The sequence below is a fragment of the Trichosurus vulpecula genome, chromosome 1 (assembly GCF_011100635.1).
Source record: "Trichosurus vulpecula isolate mTriVul1 chromosome 1, mTriVul1.pri, whole genome shotgun sequence".
NCBI classification, from domain to species: Eukaryota; Metazoa; Chordata; class Mammalia; order Diprotodontia; family Phalangeridae; genus Trichosurus; species Trichosurus vulpecula.
The window spans coordinates 100,543,635-100,553,408 of record NC_050573.1 but is presented as its reverse complement, the minus strand read 5'-3'; positions in this window follow the sequence as shown (position 1 = coordinate 100,553,408).

Sequence of the window (9,774 nt, the reverse complement as noted above, 5' to 3'; positions counted from 1 at the left end):
AAATAACCTCTTTAATTCTCTCTGCATATGCTTTATCTCCCCTTGTATTTATCTGCATGATCCCTGAAGGTAGAGATATCTGTCTGTCTGTCTCTGTCTCTCTATCTGTCTGTCTCTGTCTCTCTGTCTCTGTCTGTCTCTGTCTCTCTGTCTTTCTCTCTTTCTCTGTCTCTGTCTCTCTCTGTCTCTGTCTCTCTCTGTCTATATGTATATATATATACATATATATGTATATATGTGCATATATATGTGTGTGTATATATATATATATCTTTCTCCCTCTCTCTTCACTCTCCTGTGCTTGGCACAGTGCCTGGTGTATAGTAAATGATCATTAAATGTCCATTGAACTGGACTTCATCATTAGAGTAGCATGATCTTTGCATGTGAGTGATGGAGCCAAGCTAGTCTAAAAGCAGTTGATTACTAATCTCTAGTTTAGGAAAATATGACTTGATATTTTCCACAAGACAATCTCAGGCCCAATTGTTATTCACAAGGTAAAATGGTTGGGAGCAGGATTTAGAATCACAAAGTTTGCTTTTTCATCAAGCTAGTATCAGAGAGGGTCTTCTACACAGGGAACAACTATCTGTTATTCACAGATGGTTTAAATATCTTATCAGTCCCTTCTCAGACAGGGTACTCTCCCTGTTGTATCTAGGGATCATCTCTTGTCTGGGGGCTCTTGCAAGGTGCCTGTACTGATTATGCGACCTCCATTCCCTGGGTTTGATACTACCGTTCCCTGGCATTTCTTCCTCATCCGAAGGTGTTAGCAGAAAAGGACAGAAACAGAATTACTACTGGCCCAGGGTTAGAGCTGTGAGTGAATGAGAGTGATAACTACCTCTTGATCTGGGGTTTTCACTTGAATATCTCAACCCTAGTCTCAGCTCAGCCTCCTACACAGAAAGGGAAGTCCCAGAGAAATGAGAATGGTATTGCTGCCCCATCCCTCTAGGAATGTCCCTCTTTTGCCAATGACATGATTTGTGGTCACTTTGTGAATGATAAAATGCTTTCTAAATTATCCTACATTCTGTTATTAAAGTCCTACTCTCCTATCTCCTGCTAGCATGGAAGTCCCCCTGGGCTCTCAGGAGCTGTCTCAATCAATGGAGCACAAGTTTTAAGTACCAGTCTAGTAGATGGACTATGTCTGGCGTCCAAGCCCCAGTTTATCTAAGGATAGAAATGCTGATGATCAGAACCAATCGACAAGCACATAGGAAGCTGTGTTCAGGATATAAAGAGAAAGCAAAACCCAGTACCTGATTGATAAAGCTTACATTCTGATGGGAGAGAAAACCTTATATAATAAATCTGGCCTCAGACACATACTAGCTGTGTGACCCTGGGCAAGTCACTTAACCCTGTTTGCCTCAGTTTCCTCTTCTGTAAAATGAGCTGCAGAAGGAAATGGCAAATCCCTCCAGTATATTTGCCAAGAAAACCACAAATGGGGTCACAAAGAGTAGGACACAACTGAAATGACTGAACAACAGTGTTTTTTTTGACACTTTCTTCCAATGACCTTGATAAAGGCATTGATACGATGTTTATCAAATTTCCAGAGGGCTAACACAGTAGACAGCTGAGCAAGAATCCAACAGAATCCCCTTAACAAAAGGATTTGTTCTGTAAAACTTGGACTCAATCGGCCACATTCAAGGACCTAGAAGGCCACATATGGCCTCTAGGCCACAGGTTCCCCACCCATGGCTGGAACCTTGGCTAACTCTAATTAGGTGAAATTCAATAAGGATCCACGTGAGGTCTTACATTTTAGTTCAAAGAATAGACTTCAGAAATACTGAAAAATATTGGGGATTTGAGGGCCTGCCAGCTTGATTTAAGTGAATCATGTGTGATATGACAGCCAAAAAGAGCTTATATAATAATACTGAGGTGTGTCTTCCAGGAATAAGGAGGTAATAGGCCCTTTGTATTCTGCTCTGGTTAAAGTGTCTCTTGGTACCATAATTGGAGAAGACAGCATGGTGTATGAGATAGGATGCCGCTCTTGGAGTCAGAAAGACATGGGTTCAGATCCTGCTTAAGTCACTTGTTACCCCTGTGTCTCACTTTCCTCATCTGTAAAATGATGGGGGTTGGACTTGATCACCTCTAAGATTCCTTCCCGCTTTAAATCTATGTTTCTGTTATCTCAGTAGGTCTTATGAGCCTCACTGCGCGCCATGACTCTAGAACGTAACTGATGTCATCGAGGCAAGCTTAAATTATGTTTAACATATTCCGTTTAGGAAGATTAAAAAAAAGTCTGTAAATTATTTTGGAAAGGCTTTAATCCAAAAAGGGTAACTTTTTAAAGTGGTTTCATGTTTGTGATGAAAGAAGAGTGTTTGTGTATTTCCAGCCTGTTGTATGATCATTTTCGAGATGATGGAAAAACTGCTTATTTCTTTTTTTCTAGTTGGCGACCGTACCACTGCACTTTGTAGGGCGGGAAGAAAGTTACTCCACAAAAGGAAAATAACAACAACCACAACCACAAGCAAACTTCTGTACAATTGGGATAAAAAAGTGTATTGTAATGACTCAGGAAAATGTACTCTACCGTAATGTGTAATATAACGACTGCAGGTTGTATTCCTGACTCTCCCAGACTTCAGCTACCGTGCTATAGAGACCTCTTTACCCTTGAAGCTGACTCTACCCTGGACTTCACGCATTGGAAGTGCCCCCCAACCCCTCCAGCCTCTCTCTCTCTCCCTCTCTCTCTGTCCCTCTCTCTCTCTCTCTCTCTCTCTCTCTCTCTCTCTCTCTCTCTCTCTCTCTCTCTCTGTCTCTCTGTCTCTGTCTCTCTGTCTCTCTGTCTCTCTCTGTCTCTGTCTGTGTGTGTGTGTGTGTGTGTGTCTCTCTCTCTCTCTGTCTCTCTGTCTCTCTCTCTCTCTCTCTCTCTGTCTCTCTCTGATGGGCTGGTCCATCTCAGAACTCTTTTCTATGTCTTTGTTCTTCTCCAGCTGAACACCTGACTCTCTGGACTTTCCCAACCTTATCTCCACACAGGGTACCTTCATTTCTTCTCCCCACACTTCTCAATTTTCTTTCATATGTTGTCTTTCCCCATTAGACTGTAAGGTCTTTGAGGGCAAGGACTGTCTTTCTTTCTGCTTATATTTGCCTTCTCAGCATTTAGCAGAGTGCCTGACACACAGTAAGGGCTTCTCAGCTTATGGACTTGATTAACGGGAGAAAAGACCCTCTATGGAGGTCTTCAAGCAAAGATTAAATTATATTGGAGATGTTTTAGAGGGAATTTATCTTTTGTAGAGTTGGGCTTCTGAGGTCTCTTACAACTTTATGATCCTATAATTCTATTTTCTATGACTTAATGAGTTGGTAATTAAGACTGGATGTCAAAGACATGCTCTTACTGACTCCAAGCAAATATATATCTTGTCAGACCTCATCACAGACATTGCTCCTCGAGTCTAGAGCTCATGATTTCTGTATCTTAAATTGTAGTCCAGAACTCCCAACTCCATTCTCAAACATCATCTTCTTAGCTAGCTATTTACTTTACCAGCCAGTTTCCATGCAATTGACAGATGATGAAAACACTAGCTGTGCCCTCAAGCATCTTCAATTTTGTCGATGTCATCACTCCTAGAAATTATTTTTAGGTTCCTTATGATGATAACATTTGTTCCCACATCATCAATCACCAAGAGTAAGTAATGGTCATCAACCTTAAGGTAGTGGTAATCACATTTGAAGACTTGAGTTCTAGGCTGACTTTTTGCTATGTATTATTATCTGTGCTTTCATTTTTACTATTGGGATCATGTAGAATAAGTTTGATAGAATGCAGACTTACTTTTAGATCCCAAAAGCATCATAGTGTTCATCTTGTTCATTTTACTAGTAGGGAAACTGAGGTCCAGGGATAATTTTCCAAAGTCCAAATGGATGGTTGGAGTGGCAGATAGAACTCAGGTATCCTTCTCTCTCTCTCTCTCGCTCTCTCTCTCTCTCTCTCTCTCGCTCTCTCTCTCTCGCTCTCTCTCTCTCTCTCTCGCTCTCTCTCTCTCCCCCCTCCCCCCCACCAAGTCCACTTCTTAGCTGCAGCTCTGTTTCAACCTAACAGATATTTCAGATCTGCCTCTCACAAGGAAGGGTCCTCAGTGGCAGCTAGGTGACATGATGGAATAAGGATTGTTGTTGTTTGTCCTTCATTCTGGAAGAGGGCCATGACATTAGGGAGGTGATGCCAGGACATGCAAGTGAATTGGATTTAAGTGAGGAAGGGCTGGGCAGTCACCAGCCTCATCCTTTCCTCCAGAGCCATCTGGGTCCAGTGGCCAGATATAGATCAGGATGACTGGAGAGGGCCCTGGATGCAGTGGGTGACCTTGGCCTTTTTAAGCTAAGGTCTTTCCCAGGTCTCAGTTTGACTGAGGCAGTGCCCATTCAGTGATTAAAGAATAAAGAAGATCTGAGTTGGAATCCTGTCTCATACACTTTCTAGCTTTGTGACCCTGAGCAAGTCACTCAACCTCAGTTTCTTCATCTATAAAATGGAGATAATAGCACCCACTTCATAGGGTTATTATGAGGCTCAAATGAGATAACATGTAAATCACTTAAAAGCAACTAAATAAATGCTAGATATTATTGTTATTATTTTCTTTGGTTGATGATGATAGCACCTAACAGGGAAGCAAAGACCTGGGTTCAAGTATTGGTTGGTTGTTGTCCTTTGTTGTAAAAGAGGACCAAAATGACATCATTATGTTAGAGTCAAGTTTCAGTGTGTCTGACTGTGGATGATCAGACCAACACAAGCTTAGAATGTTCTACCGCAGGTAGGGCACAAAATGACCATGTGAACATTCTCTAAATTTGCACTTCCAGCATTTCTTTTGAACTACTTCAATTCTGCTTTGCTCATAGAGCACAGCCACCTTCTCTGATGAGGGCAGGCCATGCTGAGAGGTCCTGTGCCAGTATCTCCCATGTCACACAATCAATTCCAAAATTCTTAAGAGAGGCCTTGAGAGTGCCCTTGTATCTTTTTTTTTTCTTGCCCTGCGTGAGTTCTCTATAAAAGTCTTTTAGGCAAGCCTACGTTTGGCATTCTAAAGGTCCCTGGTTTGATCCCGGGGTTTCAAATATTAAAAATACCCTTTCACTTCACACTCCTTCAGGTGATGTTGGCCTAATGCAATCTTATGCTTACTACCCTTTCTCCTTATACTTGGGAAGCCAAACAGCCATTGCCTCCTTCAGCCTAGAGGAAGTGTAACCACTCTTATCTAATACAGAGCAGCCAAGCCTTAAATTGTTGTAGGTAATGTGACAGAGATAGATTAGAATTTTAAAACTCAAATTTCAAAAAAAATCCCATTGTAGCCATGACAGTCACCGAATCTACTTTAAAACAATTTACTTGAAAAACTTTGTAGGTGATGCGTGGTAAATGAGTTCCTTTCTCCTCCCTATTTTCCCTGGTAAAATATTAGCCCCGGTAATTGCCTAATTGATTCCAAAAGGTTTCATGCTCATAGCATCAAAATGTTACCATTTCCAGGCTGATGTTGTTCCAAATATGGCTTCAAGAACAAGTGGAGCGTGGATGTCACTTCAAAATTTTAAGGGGAGAAAAACACAACATAACAGCGTACAAATTACAATTTTTTCAGCATCAAAAGGCAGGACTTTGGAGGATGAAATAATCATCTTTGCAAACAGACAAAGAATGTTAAATAGTTATTACAAGAAAAATTAATTTCCTAGATTAGGCCTATGCTATTCTGTTTCAAATACATGAAACTAAAAGTCAGTTGTTAGGGCCCCGTGATTTAAAGTGAAGAGGGAAGACCACATCAATGATACTGAGCAAAGGTAAGAAAGGAGGGAATCTTTTGGAATTCTGATTCATTTATACAGTCTTCATAATTTAGAAGGTTATAATTGGAAATGACCTTAAAGATCACAGTCTATTGTAACCCAATTCCATTTTACAAATGAACCTGAGGCTCAGAGTATTAAGAATCATGTTCAGTAATAAGTGATACTTTATAGGGTATCCTAAAAGTCTTAGTAGAATTTTAAGCCTTAATAAACTCTAAGATTTGCAAAGTGACTTACACATAGCCCACCTTCTATAAGATGCCTTTCTTAGCCCCTCTTAATTCTAATGCCTTCCCTCTGTTTATTATTTTCTAGTTATCTTATCTATTGTTTGTACATAGTTATTTACATGTTGTCTCCATTATTCGATTATGAACTCCTTGAGGGCAGGGACTGTCTTTAGCCTTTTTTTTTCCTCTGTGGTTAGCTCAGTACCTGGCACATTGTAGGTGTTTAATAAATGTTCATTAACTGACTGATTGGCATGCTCGACATCATTTGTCATTCATAACGGTCAAGTGAGATAGTTCCTATAGGTATTATTATCCTCATTGTATAGACAGAGGATTGGAGAAGTTAAGTGTCTTGACCATGATCACATATCTAATAAATGGTAGACCTGGAATATGAACCCAAGCCTATTCTGCTCCAAATCTAGAACTTTGCTGTTAATGCAAGGTAACCTGGATTTTATTGGGCCGAGCCAGGATTTGAACCAGGTCTTCTGACTCTCAACTAGGAGTCTGAAGTATATGATCTCTCATTTATTTCCCAGCTATTAAGTTTCATCATTCTCTGAAATTAGCTCCCCTTCCCAAACCTCTCATGCTACTTCATGGAATCTTGGAACTAGAGCAGCCTCAGAGGCCACCTAGTCCAGACTGGAGCTGAATAGAAATCTCCTCTGTAATATTCATGATGGGTAGGTCATCTAGTTTCTGCTGAGAAATCTCTAATGAGGAAGAGCTCACTACTTTATGTGGCAACCTTTCCTACTTTTGTATAATTCCACTGGATAGATCGCCAAGCCTGAAGTCAGGCAGACTCATCTCTCTGAGTCTAAATCTGGACTTAGATACTTACTAGCTGTGTGACTCCAGGCAAGTCATTTAACCCTATTTGCATCAGTTTTCTCATCTATAAAATAAGCTAGAGAAGCAAATGGCAAACCACACCAGTATATTTGCCAAGAAAACCACAAATGGTGTGACAAAGAGTCATACATGACTGAAATGACTGAACAATAACTGAATAACTGAAATAGATATAAATTTTTTCCCCTGACATTGAGCTGAAATCTGCCTCTCTGCAACTGTTACCCATTACCCCTTGTCTCCATTGGGCCAAGTTCAATACCTTCTTCTCATGGCAACCCTTCAAAGACTTGAAGATAGATATCATGTCATATCTCATTCTCCTCTTTTCAATGCTCCATGTCTTTCTTCCTTCCATTGAACTTTGGATCATGTTTTTCATGATTTTTATTACTGCTAGTATCTCAATCACACTTGTCTAGATGAACTTAAATTTCTTTCCTGAGATGTGACACCTCAATCTGAGCGGAAATATCTAGAAGTTATTTGACCAGAGCAGGGTATAAAATTAAGTTTGGAATTGAAAGAACTCGTCTGAAATCTTGATTCTGCCCCAAAACAGGGTGATGAGGGGAAGAGGGTAGTGATCACAATCAAGAAGTTTATAAATTAGGAGGGGGAGACCTTACAGACTGTGCACATTCCTGTGGGTTCTAAAAGAGGGGCCAAAACACTCCCTAGGAAAGGATCTGGGGGTGTTTCTCCCTCTACCTCTGGACTCTTATGTCTTTGGTTCCTCCGATGGCTCAAGTGGGGGGATAAAATGGTGGAGAACAGGAGATAATATAAGTTTGAGATAGTTTACTTATGTGACCTTGGACAATATTAACATCTCTGGGCTTCAGTTTCCTCATCTTTAAAATGTGAGGATTGGACTACAGAACAAGTCTTGAAGACCTCCTTCCATCTCTAGATCTCTGATTCTGTGTTTATACTTCTTTCCTTCTGGACATAATAATAATAATTAATAGTTAAATTATATAGTGCTTACTATGTACCAGGAATGGTGCTATAATCCTTCTCTTTATGCAGGTTACGTAGATTAGCATCACATTAGCTTTTTTTGGATACTATGCCAAATCATTGACTCAGGTTGAGTGTGATTTCCACAAAAACCTACAGATTTGTTCACACAACATATTGTCTATTCATATATGCCACGTTATGCCCCTTAACAGATGATTTTCTGAACCCAAGTGCAGGACTTTACATTTATCCCTAATGAATCTCATCTTTATTAGATCAGCTGGTTAATCTGGCTTTTCAAGATCATTTTTATTCATACATGACTTAAGTCCCGGCCCATTCTTTTTCATTCTGCCGGCATAGCTCATTTATTGTGATTCACAGATATCGTGTTTTGTGGTTTTGGGGTGTTTTTTGTTTGTTTTTTCCAAATTGGTCTGTGGAACTCTGCAATGAGCAAGTCTATTGGCACCATTTTTCCAATAGCATGTGCTCACATTTTGTATCTTCGTGTCACATTTTGGTAATTCTCACAATATTTCAAACTTTTTCATTATTATTATTATAATATCTGTTTTTGTGATCTGTGATCAGTGATCTTTGACGCTACTGTTGTAACTGTTCTGGAATGCCATGAACTGTGCCCATATAAGATAGAGAACTTAACTGAAAAATGTTGTATGGTCTAACTACTCTGCCAGCCATTCCCCATCTCTCTCCCTCTCCTTGGGCCTCTCTATTCGCCGAAACACAACATGGAAGAACATTACATAAAGTTAGTTGTTAAAGCAGAGGCTGAGTTTAAGAGGATTGACTCCAATTTTGAAAGAAATTTTACTGTGCATAAAATGCTATCAAACAGCATCACATGCTACAGAGGAATCTTTCAGGAAAGGAAGAGTCAATCAATTCAGTAAACTTCATTGTTTTCTTATTTTAAGAAATTACCACATTCACCCCAACCTTCAGCAACCACCACCCTGATCAGCCAGTAGCCATTAACTCTCCACTAGCAAAAAGGTTATGACTCCCTGAAGGCTCAGCTGATGGTTAGCACTTTTTTTAGCAATATTTTTAATTAAGGCATATACATTTTAGACATAATACTGTTGCACACTTAGACTACAGTATAGTGTAAACATAAATTTTTTATTCACTGAGAAACCAAAAAAAATTATTGTGACTTACTTTACTGTGATATTCACTTTATTGCAGTGGTCTAGAACTACACACCCAATATCTCTGTGGAATGCCTGTATAATTTGTGTGTGCCTTATCCTTCTTTGGCAGACTATAAACTTTTTGAGGGCAGGGATTCTTCTTTAGCAAACTTTATTTCCTTTCCAAGATCTAACATAACAGTTTTCATAAAGTAGGTGCTTTAAAAAAGTGTTTTTTTAAAAATTGATTTGTTTAGGGTGCCATAGCAAGTTACTTGAAGAGGCAGGTCTCCAGGCTTCCGATCTAGTAGCAATCTACTGTACCTACTATATTAAGTACATCTGATCTATCACTGCTAGATATCGTTCCATATCTCTCTACCATTTTGTGGCTAAACTCCCTGAAAAGACTGTCTACAATTGGTGCTTCCCCTTCCTTTCCTGTCAATCTCTTCTTAATTCTTAGCAGATTGGCTTCTAACCTTATCATTCAACTGAACTTGCACCTCCCAAGTTTCCAAGTTCCTTCTTTGCCTAATCTAATCACCTTTTCTCAATCCTCATCCTTCTTGAATTCTGCAGCTTTTGATACATTGATACTTTCTTCTCTCTAGGTTTTTGTGACACTACTCTTTTCCAGTACCTCTTCTATCTGTCTGACCAGCCATTCTCAG